Consider the following 16,833-nt stretch of genomic DNA (forward strand, 5'->3'; position numbering starts at 1 on the left):
AAAGCACAAACTCACAATGACATACGGTACTTAATAGCCCTAAGTATACAAAATGAAAATTGGAGACAAATGAAAAGAAAACCCACCCCTTGCTGTAAAGGCCCGGGTATAGGGTAGTATATAAATTCTATTATTATTATTATTATTATTATTATTATTATTATTATTATTACAGGCTAGGCTAGCACAGGAGGTGCTTTGTAAGGCAGGGGTGAAATTTTCATGAAAAAGGAGGGAATCTGAAGCTAACATTAACCCTCTTGTAAAATTATCCCACTTTGTCTGAGGCAGTTGTTTCCACTGACCTGTTTGTAATGATAGCTGGCGTCTTTAACCAGCTTTTTACCTACAGGTAGGTAGCCATGTTGGTCTGAGTCGAAGCAAAATAAAAAAAAATTCCTTCAGTAGCACCTTAAAGACCAACTAAGTTTTTATTTTGGTATGAGCTTTCGTGTGCATGCACATTTTCGTGCATGCACACGAAAGCTCATACCAAAATAAAAACTTAGTTGGTCTTTAAGGTGCTACTGAAGGAATTTTTTTTATTCAGCTTTTTACCATTAACAAATTTTAATGTATCTGAATAAGCATCAAACTTTCCAATGTTAAAAGTGTCCAAAGTTACACTGCACGTTCACCAATATTTTGCCCCTAACGATAAACACGATCATTAAATGATCAGTCAGGAGGAGTGTTTAACACAACATTTTTGTCTAAATACAAAATTAAGTCAGGTGTAAAGTTTTCAGACCACATAACATGACGGTTCTGGGTGAAATCTATATTTCTACAAAACCCTGTTTGTTGTTTGTTAAATTTCTATACAGCCCCCTCAGCAGAAGACCACAGGGCAGTTCATTCACTTTAAAAATACTTTCAAACCACAGCCTTCACCCCCAACATGATTTAAGGGCAGTCTGACAACAACAGTAATAAAAGTAGATTTTGAAACCCTATTGAAACCTTATTTTGAAACCCTATTGATGACAAAAAAACCCCCACCACAAACAAGGTTTCAGAAGAACAGATAAAAATAATCTGTGGCGTGTATGGCACAAGACCTGCTGTCCTTCCTCAAAAAAACCAAACAAAGAAACCCCATTTCCTATTCAATGGGGGCAATAAGGCTCACAGGGAGGCCGAGAGTCAACCGCTTAAAACACTGTTCAGCAGAAAGCAAAATGGCACCGCCCTGAGGGGGGTGGAAAGCGCGGAAAAAGCTGAGGAGGCGGAGGAAAGGCGCGCGTTTCTGAGGCGCTTCTCGCGGTGCTTTAACCGCCGTTTGGCGGCGGTGATCCGCCTCAGGCGCTCGGCAACCTGTTTCCCGCCTTTATTTTAAGTCCTAACGGCAGCGCAGCGGGGCGGACGGGCTTTGGGGGGGGGGGGGGAGCTGCGCCGCCTGAGGAGATTCATTTGCGGGAATCCCTGAGGGGGTTGGTTGATCCCGCTGCGTGCAAGAAGGCTTTGCTCCCTAGTCAGTCCCTCTGGGCGCAGTGGGGCTTTACTTCCGAGTAGACAAGGTTTAGGGTTGCGCGCCCTTCTCCTGTGGGGATTTATAACATTCTAAGGCAGTTAAAATGTGTGTGTGTGTGTGTGTTCTCATTTTGCCTTATTCTGTTGTGAAGCGCCCTGGGCTCTTTGGATGAAGGGTGGTATACAAATTTAATTGATGGTGACGATAAATATATAAAAATAACGACGACAGTATTCTTCTCCAAGCTTAATAGGGTTGACATATTTCAAAAAGTGAAAATCCAGACATAAAAGTGAATCTTCCATGAAATTCTGGACATATGGCAACCCCATGACCAAGCACCTTCGGGTGAAGGGCAGTATACAAATTTAATAAATTATTAGAATTATAATCTACTAAAAATTTCCGAAAAGAGTATTCTTCTTCAAGCACATTTGGATGAGGGCAGTATACAAATTTAATTATTATTATTATTATTATTATCTATAAAAATAGCAACAACCGTAATCTTCTCCAAGCACCTTTGGGCAGTTCCCCTGTCATGTCTTAGATTGCAATTCTGCTTGATTTCCTGCACAACCCCACAAGAAGAGTGCAATCCTAAACTATATATGCTCAGGATTAAATAAATGCACACATTTTTTTTAAAAAAAGACTTAAGTATTAAAGTAAAAAATAAATTGTGTGTACTACTACTGGCCACTTAAGTCTATGGTTCTTGGCTGAAATGGTTCCAGCTGAAAAAAGCCCTGTATACAGTCAATGTTAACAGCTATGGTCCTGGAGGAAGAAGTATCCAGTTTTCCAAAGTACATAATATTGTGGTTTGACTACTGGGAAAATGTAATATGATTTCAACAATATGACAGAAGACATGAGCGCTGTGTGCAAAAAGAGAGAGAAAGAAATGCAGATCTGTTTTTCCATAAACTGATTCCTGAACTGATTGGTGTTACAGTTTGTACTGCAAGAGTTTCTGCTGTTGTTTTCACTTAACGCTCGCCTTCCATGGCAGTGTCATAACCCAGTCCATTAAAATGTATGATCCTGGAACTGGGATATGATAATTGGCATACTGCACCAAAATTGGGAAATTAAAAGTCATGCGAATAGCCCCAAGGTATTAAATACCTACCTGAAATCAGTAGGAATAGATCTCTCTGTTTTTTGAATGAATTGACTCACTTTCTCTTCCTTTCTCTTCCCCCAAATATTCTTGAAGAAAAGCAATGAAGATGCTCCATCTACTGGAGAATTGATGCAGCATATCCCCAAACAATTTCAGACAGCTGCCACGTATGTGCTGATGACAACACATGCACAGATGACAGCTTTGGTGAATTGAAGTTCAGTGTGGGAAAACAAATCACAGTGGCCAAGCTAGCCAAAAGACACTTGGAAGTCCCACAAGCAGGACACGAGGGCAATGACTATTTCTCACCCTTGTCCAGCAACTGGCGTCTAGAGGCTTGTTGCCTCTAAACCTGGAGGCTGGTACCCACTGGCAGCTACTGGTAGGCAGAGTCATGGATCACAGCAGGTGGAGTCAATTAATTGTGATTTCTCTCCCCACCCCCCAAACCTCCCTTGCAAAGACACAAAGAACTGAATGCAGTGGTACCTCTGGTTAAGAACTTAATTCGTTCCAGAGGTCCGTTCTTAACTTGAAACTGTTCTTAACCTGAGACACCACTTTAGCTAATGGGGGGTCCTGCTGCCGCCGTGCCGCCAGAGCACGATTTCTGTTCTCATCCTGAAGCAAAGTTCTTAACCCAAGGTACTATTTCCGGGTTAGCGGAGTCTGTAACCTGAAGCGAGGTACCACTGTACAAGGTTGCTGTCCTATGCATGTTTATATCATAGAAGTGTAGAGTTGGAAGCCCCTTCATGGATCACTGCCTTGTCGTGGTGAAGGGGCATGAATAACTCCAAGAAGCTATGAGCTATGCCATGCAGGGCCACCCAAGACGGACAGGTCATAGCCGAGTCTTTAGATTAAATGTGATCCACCTGGAGAAGGAACTGGCAAACCACTCCAGTATTTTGCCAAGAAAACTCCATGGATGTAAAAAAGGAGAAGCTTTGAGAAGAAAGTGAGAGTTTCCAAGGCATGCTTTGGTTCATGGGGTCACGGAGAGTCGAACACTACTAAGACGACTAAACAAAAACAACAAAGAGTTGGAAGGCACCCTGAGGCTAATCTAGTCCTACGCCCTGCAATGCAGGAATCCCACGAGCATCAGAGGTGGTTTTAGGGGAGTGCAACCGGTTTGGTCACATTGGGCATAGACCTTGGGGGTGCTGCTGGGGACGCCACAACTATGATTTACAATGGAGCATGAGAGGTGTAAGAGAGGTGAATTTTGGTGTTACACAGGGCACCAGTGAAATTTGGGACCCCAAAATCTGCCACTGAAAGCATCCATGACAGATGGCCATCCAACGTCTGCTTAAAAGCCTCCAATGAAGGAGAGTTCGCCACCTTCTAAGGGAGTCCGGTCCACTGTCAAACATCTTTTACCGCCAGAAAGTTCTTCCTGTTGTTTAGTTGGAATCTCCTTTCTTGTAATTTGAATCTATTTGTAGTGAATAGTAGTAAGCATCATTGAACTCAGTAGAGTGTACTTCTAAATAGATCACGCCACCTCAAGGCATTTTATTGACCCAAGGGCTGTTGTACCACATTCTTTACCAGACATGGAAGCAACTGTTGGGTCATGTGTGAACTGTGCAGCACTTAAAATTGAGTACAGTTGTTACTGTCATAATTCTATCCCCAAAAGTATTCTGTGTCATTATAAGGGATCCACCCCTTAGATTCCATGCAGCTTCACCGCAACACATACATTTTCCTGCCCCAAGCAACCTCATGAGTTGCTTGGCCAATTGAGCTGGAAGAGAGAACAAATAGGAAGAACATCATGGGTGCACATGTTTGGAGAAGCAGCTTGTTTAATAAGAAAGAGGGAAGTAAAATGTAATCTAAAGCTGATGGTCAGACAGGAGATGAAGGAAAGATGCAGCAACTCGAGAAGATGGAGGAGATAGCACACTGGAAGTGAGATATGGGCAGATGCAATCAATTAATTCTGCTCAAAATGTAGCCTATTGTCAGTCACAGACAGAATATATTGCCTGGGGAAATGAAAAATCGCGCATCAAGAAATGCAGGAGGAGCATGGAGGAAGCACTGACTAACCTGGCCTTAGGCTGAAAACACAAAGAGATGGGAAATGAATCAGACCATCATAATTGCATAAAAAGAGAGGTTTATAATATATACCGTACATTTTAATACATAGTTGCTCAAATTTTGCATTGAAAAACACCACTGAATATTCTGTTATATAGGCATCAGCCTCTCCATCTGTGCTACAATCTATTCATTTTATTCTGATTTGCTTATGGCATCATTGTCTGTTTACAGTATTCTGTCACCACCTCACCACCCTCCCTGCTGCAGTTTAAGGCACTTGTTAATGTCTTTCTGTCACCAAGCTTCTTGTTTCATGAATGTCTCACAAATGAATCATGCATATCCAGCCTAAGGCTGCAATACACACACTTCCCTAGGAGTAAACCCCATTGTATTTAGTGGGACTTACTCCAGAGTATAATGTATAGGCTTACATTGCAGAACTCCTTTTGCTGCTCTGATCCATATTCATCATAGGAAACAGGTGTACAGCTGGATTACACATTTCTTAACTGTCCCTAAGCCAGGCATGTCCAAAGTCCGTTTCGGGGGCCTAGTCTGGCCTGCCATTGTTTAAATCTGGCCCCTGGGGCAGTTTATTTCCTGGGGTAAAATCCTAAATAAAACCTCAACAACTATAATCCTAAAAGAAGCTCAACAACTCCAACCCTAAGAAAAGCTCAACAACTTCCATCCTAAAAAAAGCTCAATGTAAAATCATAAAAAGGTCAACAACTTCAATCCTAAAAAAGGTCAACACATATATTAAGTAAAATAGAAACATCGCCACCTGTCCCCACCCCACTCACCTTTCCCCTCCCCCCTCCACCTCTTTCCCCCTTTTTCTTCCTAATGTAACACTAATGTCTCAACAAATGAAACTGATCTGTAAAAATCAGTTTCAGGGGGGGAAAGAGAAACATTGCTTATACTTTTGTAAACCAAGAAAGTCTTTAATAATAATAATAAAAGGTCAACAACTTGGGTTGGCAATTTGGTTGGCCCTCACGGCCCTTCACTTCATCAAATCTGGCCCTCTTTGAAAAAAGTTTGGCCTTACACACCACCAGTTTTGTGTTTGTTTTTTAACATCTGAGCAATTGGAATGCTGATGAACATCCTGTAACACTTCAAGAGCTGAGCTAGTGCAATAGATGAATACAGTAATAGACTCATAGAATCTTAGAGTTGGAAGTGACCTGAAGGTCATCTAGCCCAACCTCATGCAATGCAGGAATCTCAGCTAAAGCATCCATGACAGATGACCATCCAACCTCTGCTTTAAAACCTCCAAGGAAGAGTCCACCACCTCCTGAGGGAGACCATTCCATTGTCGAACAGCTCTTACTGTCAAACAGGTTAGTTTCTATTTAGTCAAGCAAGAACTCTTGCAGTTGATTATTATGGAGTTTAAAAACAACAACAGAATCCTATATTTACCTCAGTCCCCCACCCCTCCCATTTTCTTTACTCATACATATCTTATTGTGTCTGTTTGGCAAAAAATACTATTTTCCTTGAAGAAGGATAGCATTCAGTGCTTTAATTGATAGTTCGTTCATCTCCCCTCAACTATAGTAAGTGCCCTAAAACATTATTGAAAGCTGGCTTTGACAGTGCGGATAAATTCACATATAAGAACTTATACAATTGTTACCCAGCAAGATAAGTTGATGGTTACTCTGACAATGGAACATCAATAGCATAGCTATGAACGGGGGTGAAAGGGGGGGGGTGGAATACCAGACAGAGAAGCTGATAATTGCCATCCAAGGTCAGATATGAATTACAAGTAATATACAGCAAATTCATTGTTAACAAAGAGGACAAATTGATTGCTCCATCATGAAGTGCCTTAAGTTGTCAAATACTGATTACAAAGGCCCACAACTAAATAATAGAAATGAAAATCCTTCATACATTTGGATGAGCAATGTCATTTCTAGTATAAATTTTCTCGCCATAAAAGCACATCATGAAATAATTCCCTCTTATTTTATTGAGGCAAGCCAATGATTAACAAGGAAACAGTGGTCTCCAACAGGTCAAATACTGAAGTTATGGATGGTCCCCCCCCAAATGTAACCATAATTTTACTCCTGAGCTGAGGAAATGCCAAACACGGTTGTAGAAAAACTGAATATCAAAGTGTACACACATAAATTAAGTTGTTTTAGGAAGCAAATACAATAATCTCCATTTTCTCAGTGGAAGAGGGGGTGAGTTATTTATTTATTTATAAATGGAAAGCCTTGCTGCTCAGTGTCTCAGAAGCTTCAATAGGTGCAGTTTATGTGGTTCCAATATTATTTCAGCCATCATAAAGACTGGAAACTTATTTTTATAATTGAGAGGTGATCTCAATGTTCTTAAAAGAACAGGTGTCATTGATAGTTGGCTCATAATGAGCCTAAGGCTTTTAGGCTTCCCATAATCCTCTGGTTGGACACAGTGACAACAGGAAGCTGGACTAGTCTGGCCGTTGGCCTAATCCAGCAGGATCAATTAATATTATTAATGCTATATTTTAAGCAGAGCCTGATACTCTCTATGGCAAGGTGGGAAATCTGGAAACTGCCAGATGTTGCTGAACTACAGCTCCCATCTTCCTTGACCATTGGCCATGCTGGCAAGGTTGATGGGAGCTGGAGTCTAACAATAGCAGGAAACAAGTTACACACCCTTGGAGATTAGGAATGAATTCTTGCTGTGCTCTACAAATCTCCTCCTCCTTTCACTGACTCTCTTTCCCAGCACCCTAACGGCACAGCTCCCAACACCAAAATTGTATTTCAAGTGTTTTGTGTTGTTCTGTTACATGACCTGTTTGGAGGCTCATCAGACAAAAAAAGCGGGATATAGATGCAACTTTGTAAACAGATTCTGTAAATCCAAAAAAGAATAAGACTATCATCTTTTAAAAGTTAATAAATTTCTGTAAATGAATGAATGCAGGAACTGGCTATGTGTTCTTATCACAAGCGCCCCCCAAGCAAGAAGCTCGCCCCACCAACTTGCCCTGCCATTGCTGACCTCCTGTCGTTATCATATGCTTTCCCCCCCCCCCTTCCCATTTTTTCCTGCAGCCACCACTGATTCTTATTGACCCAAGACAGATATATAATTATGAATTAAGCATGTCAAATAATTGGCAAGACCTGTGTATGCAAACAATATAGCCTTATGCCACTAATATTGCTAAACGTGAAATACACAAGTTGCGGAAGCGGATGAAAAAACAATTATTAGGCAACAATTATTAGGCAACAGTCCAAAATAATATCTAATGGGAAGTTGCCTTCATATTTTTCATACAATTCCTTATCTCTTGTCCTCAATGGAAAACCGGTCTGGTAATCTCTACCGGACTTTCAACGGGTCCTTTTTGTCCAGGAAAATAAGATGATACCACTTCACATTGTGTGGGGTGGAATAACATTTGTGAATGCTCACACATGCATTCAAAACCAAAACGTTTTACAAATAGAAAAGCAGAACAGCAGGCAAGGGGGTTGGGCTAGAATCTTTCCCTTTGCCGTGCTAGCTTCCTTCTGATACAGTTATTTTTACAACCCTTTTAAAAGTGTGGTCTGCCCCGCCCCCTCCACCCGGCCTAAAGTGGTGCAATCCATTGTGCCACCTCAGAACTTGGCCATTCTGCTGCAAATATATAGACCGGGCCATTGTTGTGATCCCTGAATGTGAGTTTGGAAATAAAAAGGTAAAGGACCCCTGGACGGTTAAGTCCAGTCAAAGGCGACTGTGGGGTGCGGTGCTCCTCTCGCTTTCAGGCCGAGGGAGCCAGCGTTTGTCCACAGACAGCTTTCCAGGTCATGTGGCCGGCATGATCTACTTCACCTTCAAATACGTAGATTGCACATTTATAAGATATCTCAAAGTTGCGCCTTTCCTCAGTGAAGGAGGAAAAATCTACACAGCAAATCAATAAGTAGGCAATGCAAATTAAACAAATGTGTATAAATTGACCTGCTTTCCGTTGATTGCCTGATCTTATTGTTCATGTCCTGGCAAACATGAACCCAGAAACCAAAACATAAAAAAAACGATTGGGGAAGGTAAGCAATATTATCCACAGCATAATTCCTAAAAAAGAAAAGAGCTTGTTTTGTTTCGTTTTAACATTTATATCCACTATCACAAACAGATTCATTTGTCAAAATAAACCAGTTGTTTGTTCTTTGACAACTGTTTCATTGACTCCGGGGAGATGTTTTTCTTTCTTTCTCCATCCTCCTGTCCTGGATTTGGTCTCATGAGCCTGCTGTATGATATGCAAGGCGAACAGTAGGACTTTGAAAGTATTAAATGTTTCACGGATGACAAAGGGCCGCTTTCATCCCCATTACACTTGTTTGCTCCTTGACTCAGTATAATGGGATGTTGTGCTGGAGAGGCTTCCCTCCTTATGCAGGAAGAGGGGTATGTGAGTCACAGGGCAACATTGTACTTGGAATGACAGATTTGTCTGCTTAAACTGGGGAGATGCACTTCTGCGCTTAGAAAACAGTCAGCTTGCAGGAATCAAAAATTTAGTAAATGGCTCTCTCTTCTGTAGATCAACTTCAGATCTCAGGGAATTGCAGCCCCCTAGCAAAGCTGCACAGAAACCCCGAAGTGATAAATGTGATGGTTTCACAGCTATGACTTTGCACTGTATTATTTTATGTCTCTGTTTTATTTTTCCTCCCTTACTCCTGCTGTTTCTTTCCTGCGTGAGAGAGAGAGAAATAGAAAGAGAGAGACAAAAGAGAAGAGAGTCTCTCCAAGAGACAGGGAATCAGGCCTTTCTTACAGAATGACAGATTTATCGGAGAGGCAACTTTCAGAATCATTGGCGTCCCTACAGTCTGGCAGGAATCTAAACTGCTTTCAGTTTTGACTTAACCCTGAGGGTCGGATAGGGACTGATTAAAAGAAGTGGCAGGTCTGAGGCTCATCAGCGGTGCTGGACTCTCCAATAGGCAGACTAAGTACACACACACTGTGTGGCAGCAACAAAGCAGGCGCACATTTATTTTATTTTTTTAAGAATTTCTATTTTTTAGAATTTGACATTTGATTTAAAGATAAAAGACTTCGAAGTAGTCATCATGGGAAGAATCAGAGCTTTATTTGACTTCCGTACACTCCACACTCTTCTCCCAGTTTTCTGTTCTTTTTTCCCCCCCGACTTACCCCCAACTAAACCAAGAGACGCCCTATTAAGGTAGATGGAAACAATGCAAGGAAATCCGATTCTGTCAAGTGTTACAATAAATCCACGTTTTATTTTGTTGTGAATTTTTATTTTACGGGTTTAGTACTGTATTGCTTTTATTTTGAACTACAGGTGGGAGGCACCATGGACGTAGCCAAGGTGAGGAAGGGGAGCATCTGCCCCTCCCTCAAGTAAATAGCTAAAAATACTTAAATAAGTGACCAAGCGCGTCGCAGACAACTCGGTTCTGTCCCTCCTTGATTCTGCTACGCCCATAGGGGGCACCATAACTTTTTCGGCGCCTAGAGCCTAGAAAGGTTTTAATCCGGCCCTGGTAACAAGGGATATATTGCCTTATTTTAAGCCCTGACTTAAAATGTTTGCCTTCTGAACGTCGAGAATGGCTTCACGCGTGCCTCCCAAAGCATATTCGGCCCTCTCTTGTGGGTGGTGTTTTGTTTTGCGGGTTTCTTGCGCACGTGTGAATGCTTCCTAATGCTAAATAATAAACAGGAGTGGGGCAGTTTGACACCCAATCCTATCCAAATTAGGCTTTTACGCACGCGTCCGCATTGCTGCGACAGAAATTACGCACGACTCTGCTTTGCTGCTGAAATTAGGACTGGCCTCAGGAACCGAGTGAAAGTGAATATATAAAAATGCCTGAACACTCTCTCTCTCTCTCTCTCTCTCTCTCTCTCTCACACACACACACACACACACACACAGAGAGAGAGAGAGAGAGAGAGAGAGAGAGAGAGAGAGAGAGAGAGAGAGAGAGAGCTGCTGCAATGTATCAGATGTTCCCGCGGTCCGGTGGACAGAATCGGGCGCCTTGAGAGCTTATTCCTCCCTGCCAGGACACCCGAAGGCCGTTTTTAATCCAGATTAAAATAGCTGGTATTGGTTAAACCAGGGTTTCCCAAACTTGGGTCTCCAGTTGTCTTTGGACTAAAACTCTCATCATCCCTAGTTAGCAGGAGCAGTATTCAGGGATGATGGGAATTGTAGTTCAGCTGGAGACCCAAGTTTGGGAAACCTTGGGTTAGAGTAAAGGTAAAGGTAAAGGGACCCCTGACCATTAGGTCCAGTCGTGACCGACTCTGGGGTTGCGCGCTCATCTCGCATTATTGGCCGAGGGAGCCGGCGTATAGCTTCCAGGTCATGTGGCCAGCACGACAAAGCCGCTTCTGGCAAACCAGAGCAGCACATGGAAAGCCGTTTACCTTCCCGCTGTAGCGGTTCCTATTTATCTACTTGCATTTTGACGTGCTTTCGAACTGCTAGGTTGGCAGGAGCTGGGACCAAGCAACGGGAGCTCACTCCGTCACAGGGATTCGAACCACCGACCTTCTGATCAGCAAGCCCTAGGCTCAGTGGTTTAACCACAGCGCCACCTGGGTAGGCATCCCCAAACTGCGGCCCTCCAGATGTTTTGGCCTACAACTCCCATGATCCCTAGCTAACAGGACCAGTGGTCGTGGAAGATGGGAATTGTAGTCCAAAACATCTAGAGGGCCGAAGTTTGAGGGGTGTGTGCCTGGGTTAGAGCAAATTCCATTTCAGAAGTCTTCTGGAACATAGAAAGCTTTGCCTTATGCCATGGGCCCATCTAGCTCAATACTGTCTGCACGGACTGGCAGAGACTCTTCTGGGTTTTAGGTAGGGGGTCTCTCCCAGTCCTCCCTAGAGATGCCACAGGGGATTGCACCTGTGACCTTATGCATGTAAGGCAAAGGTTTTACCGTTCTGCTGAGGGGCAGCCCACCCAACATCTCCACCGATGTTGTGGTATTAAGCGGTAGACTTCCTCTGAACCTGGAGGTTCCCCTTTAGCTGTCACAGCTGATAATCTTCTTTACCACCACCAATTGGCCAAAAGCCATCTAAGCCAGTGGCTCAAAGCCAGTAGTACATGTGAAAGGGATCTAGAGGTCTTAGTACTGTAGACTACAAGCTTAACACGAGTCAACAGTGTGAAACTTCAACAACAAAAGCGAATGCTATTCTAGGCTGCATCAACAGAAGTATAGTGTTCAGATCAAGGGAAATAATAGTGCCACTCTATTCTGCCTTGATCAGGCCACACTTGGCATACTGTGTCCAGTTATGGGCACCACAATTAAAGAAAGATATTGAGAAACTGGAAATTGTGCAGAGGAGGGCAACCAAGATGATCAAGCCTTATGAGGAACTGTTGAAGGAGCAGAGTATGTTTAGCCTGCAAAAGAGAAGACGTCACTGAGAAGAGGTATGATAGCCATTTTCAAATATCTGGACGGCTGTTCCACAGGAAATGTAGCACGCTTGTTTTCTCTGGCTCTGGAGGGCTTCAAATGACAAGAAAGGAGGTTCCGACTAAATATCAGGTGGAACTTTCTGATAGTAAGAGCTGTTCGACAGTGGAACAGACTCCCAGGAGAGGTGGCGGACTCTACTTCCTTGGAGGTTTTTAAGCAAGGGGTTGGATGGTCATCTATCATGGATGCTTTAGTTGAATTTCCTGCATTGCAGAGGGTTGGACTAGATGACCCTCGGGTCCCTTCCAACTTTATACTTCTATGACTAAATACTCTGTCGTATACAAGAGCTGGTAAACAGCCCGATCTTATATTTGGAAGTAATCCCATTGAATCCAACGGGTCGAAGGTTGAGCAATCACTATCTGTTTGCTAAAGAAATGGGGTCAGTTTACTCAGAGCTAACCGGCCAATTACATGCGCCTATGCTTCATTCGCCAGCAAAATAATGGGCGCGATCCAGCTATATTTAATGTACGCTTAACTCTCTTTCCCTTTGAAAGAAGTGGGAGTCAAATGCGTAAACCCTGCTCAACGCAAACATCTTAAAACTCATTTATTTCATCTGGTGTCATTTAACAAACCGCTTGATTCTCACTTTTAAATCGATGGCGCCTTTACGTGTCTACTCAGAAGTAATCCCTATTGAGCACAATTTACCCGCAGGTAAGGGAGGTTATTGCAGGCTGGAGTGCTTTACTCAGACGAGAAAGGATCCACCTTTTAACCCAGTTCTAAACACATTTACTTTTCTATAGGACGTGCAGTGCGATCCTATACCTACTTGCACTGCCACTACCGAGTGGTAAGCGTGAGAAGAAATGTAGCATGAACGTGCGCGCAATGCGAAATCGTTACCGATTTCGTATCGGAATTAGGGCGCGTTTCAGACGGAGATTGAGGACCTCACCCCAAGCAGACATCACGGGGTGAAGAAGAAGCAATCCGGTACCCCACGGCTCCGGAATTCCTCTCTCATGGCAATAAACACCGACACAAAGTCGTTCAATGGCTGGCATCTCCACCAGCCCAGTTCTTAAAATCAGCATTTTTCGTTTTTATTTTTCACGACATTTTCAGCGCACCGGTTCCAGTTCATTGGAACCGGAAAACCGGAAGCTTTTCAAGACCGACTCAGGCCAACAGGACATCTCGCTCCGCATTGCCACTACACTGGCAAGCGGCGTTTCAGATTGGGTTTTCTCCCAGCCCTCCCTGGAAATGGCCGGAATTGAACCTGGAGCCTTCTGCACGCAAAGCAGATTTGATAAGAGCCCTTCACTTTGTCCATGACTAGCGCAAAATAGCAAATAGTTTGACGGAATTGGCTTCTGAACCTGTGGATCGGGTTCTACTGGAGGCCGCAATGGGCCTCGAATCAGTTTCATGTTCTTTTAATTTTGCTAGTTATTATTTCAGTTTTGCTCTGTATTCTGGCTATTGATCTGGTTATTGCCCAGGAAGAACTTTCGGACTGTAAGAACTGCTCAGTCGTGGAACGGACTGCCTTGAAAAGTGGCGGACTCTCCTTCACGGGATTTTTTTTAAAGCAGAGGTTGAATGGCCATCTCTTTAGCTGGGATTCCTGCGTCGCAGGGGGGTCAACTAGATGGCTCTGGGGGTCCCTTCCAACTCTACGATTCTATACGTACACCGCTTGTGTGCTCTGCAGAAAAGTGTCTACAAAACCAGTCCGAATAACCCTCGGCGTAGCTGGACAGAGGAACCAAGTTGTATCATCACGTCCAACTCTTCTGCCTTCAAGAGGACTAGACTCTTGATAAAAAGAAATGCTTACGGAATGGGGTCCGTTCCCCCGGCGCTTCCCCCCCCCCCCACTCAGCGTTTGATTACACGCACACAAACACGCCCTGCCCGGTCTTGTTTCTCTGCAATTCTCCTCCTGTCGTCTTTATGAAAATGAGCAATATCGAAAGGCTTTCCATCCCGCTAGCAGCAAGCCTCGCATAAATGATGAAAATGGCTCGGAGGGTTTTTTTCTTCTTCAAGTGAACTGTGTAGATCTGTGAAAATAATATCAGGGTTTTCCGTCAGAATGAACTTAGACGCGAAGCCAGGCATGCCATAATGTGACCCGACACCTCCAAACCATCTGCGCTATGTATCCGCCGTCTGATTTACCAAATCTTCCCGAGAAAAAGTCACAGTGTGCTTGATACTAAAGAAAAGGCAGTAGAAATCTCTCTCTCTCTCCTCCCCCAACCAACCAAACCACGTCGAATCGGAGGGCATTTCTTTTTACATCTGCGCGGGGACTGAGGAATGTATGAAAAATAACCAAGGTGAGGCTTGAAAACAGAATTGATTTGTTTTAAACTTTAAATGTAAAAGGCCTTGCACTAATATAGAATTCCAAATTTCTGAGATCAGCTCTATTCCCTCTCCTCTCCTGCAGATTTCAACCCTCCAGGAAACAATTAAATTCTGTTTGCTGACACCAACGAAGACGAAAATGTTGCTATTATTTCACGGGAAGGTAAAATAGTGGTTCATACTTTCTTAGACTTCGCAGAAATATTGGAGGGAGGGGCCAAAATTATGACTAAAGGATGATCCATAATTTAAAAGATGCCTTTAAGTTGCTCATCCTGACCTACAAATGACTTCTCACTTCTTCCGCGGCTTTCCTAGGTGTTTATTCGAGGCCGCTCAAGCGAAAACAATGAGGTTTAAAATGGAAAGGAGGGGTGTTAAATAAAGGAGAAAATGAATGAGGGAGGGAGGAACGGATCGGGAAAGGGTCGATCCTCAGCAGGCCCTGGATGGCGGGCAGAGGCAGAGGCCTGTTTGTTTCCCGTGGTAGTTTTCATGGGGGTGGCGTTAAAGGTCTCCTCGCAAAAGAAAATATCCAGAACTCAGTCGAGAAGGGCTGAGCTCTGCGCCTGGGCTGAGCTCTGCGCACTTGGATGTGAGCCTCATAGAACCGGGGAGGGCTTATCTCCAAGGAAAGATGCATAGGATCTCTGTGTGCGGGTGCCTTCAGCAAGTCTTGGCCAGAACCCAACTTTATGGGCGGCGTTAAGTAAGACAGCCTCAGGCCACCTGGTTCCCCCCAGATATTTTGTACTACAACTCCCAAACGTCTGGAGTGCACCAGGTGGCTGAAGGATGTGTTAAGATTATTCCAGAGTCTTGCGCTGAGATTCTTCTTTTCCTCACTGCAGCCCCAGCATCTCTTGGCCCGAACTTTCCTCCAAGGGTTCACGACTCTGCCCCAACCCCCATACAAAAAGCCAGTCCCATGTACGGTCCAAGGAACCCAATGGCCATTGTTTTCCCCAAGTGCGCGCCAGTTAGGCAGGAAAGGAAGATGTCACTGAAAAAAGACCCTTTGTGTTCCTTTGCGGGTCATCCCAAAGCCAGGCGAAGAGGCTGAAAAGGTGGAACTTGTGACTTGGCTGCACGTGAGAGCGTCTCCGGGCTATACAGGCTGCCTAGATTTGGGCGGGTTGCGTGTGCATGTGCTGGGAATCACAGCTTGGCGGCGAGGCCTCTCCGCGCACAAAGTGCCAACTTCCATCTCTGGCCAAGTACCAGGCGGCAGCTGATTTGAAATACCTCCCGCTTAACTCTCCAGAGAGAGCTGCTGCCGGTCAGAGTATGCAATAGTGGACTAGATGGGCGAACAGTCCGACTCGGGTGCAATGCTTCGGTGTCCAAAATGAAGCCTCCGCCTCCTCTCATCAGGCTGCATGAAGCTATTTTTTTTAAAAAAAAAGATTCAGGTAGGTAGCCGTGTTGGTCTGACGCAGTCGAAATACATTTTTTTTAAATTAAATTTTTTTCCAGTAGCACCTTAGAGACCAACTAGGTTTGTTCTTGGTATAAGCTTTCGTGTGCATGCACACTTCTTCAGATACACTGAAAGAGAAGTCACCACACCCTTATATATAGTGCTCCCCACCTGGGGTGGGGTTTTTCTCAGGAGGGTACAAGGAGATGGGTGATTGACTCAATGGATATGGTAAACCTGTTGACGCTACTGGACAATTATTATTATTATTATTATTATTATTATTATTATTATTATTATTATTATTATTTTAAAAAGAGCCACATTGTCCTGTAATGAGATATTTCGGAGTAGGATCGCGGTGCTTTCCCTTTCCAGATCAGATGCTGAATGAGTTGGTTTTATTTCGGATTATATTTGGGAAAGTTGAGTGGCAGAGTTACCATTTCCTTTTCCTCGAGAAAACCACACAGCTTCTCCATCTCAGGCAGCGCCCGGACGCGCCTGCGCCCTCTATCTGAATACAGCGCAAATCTCTTGCAAAGAAACTCTCCCCACCACCCTCCAGTTTTCCCTGCTAGCAAAGGGCCAGTGCAGTGACTGGGCGCTGTCGACCGCTGGGAGGTGCTGAAAGAGAGAAAGGGAGAAGCGGGGAAAGGGCGAAGGACGCACACCCTCCTTCTCCAAGCGCGCTCGGAGCTGCTGCGCTGGCAGGATTTCGCTCTTTGATTGGCAGAGGCTTGGCAGTGATGGGCAGGCGGCCTGCCATGGAAACCGAGGGGGCAGCCAATCTGGCGAGGCCAACAGCAGCAAATCAGAAGCTGGAAGGGAGACCGAGGGTGCGGTGTAGGGGGGGGGGCAGTGGTGTAGGAAGCGGGGGGCTTTCCCCTG

Source organism: Zootoca vivipara, chromosome 1 (genome assembly GCF_963506605.1).
Source record: "Zootoca vivipara chromosome 1, rZooViv1.1, whole genome shotgun sequence".
NCBI lineage: Eukaryota > Metazoa > Chordata > Lepidosauria > Squamata > Lacertidae > Zootoca > Zootoca vivipara.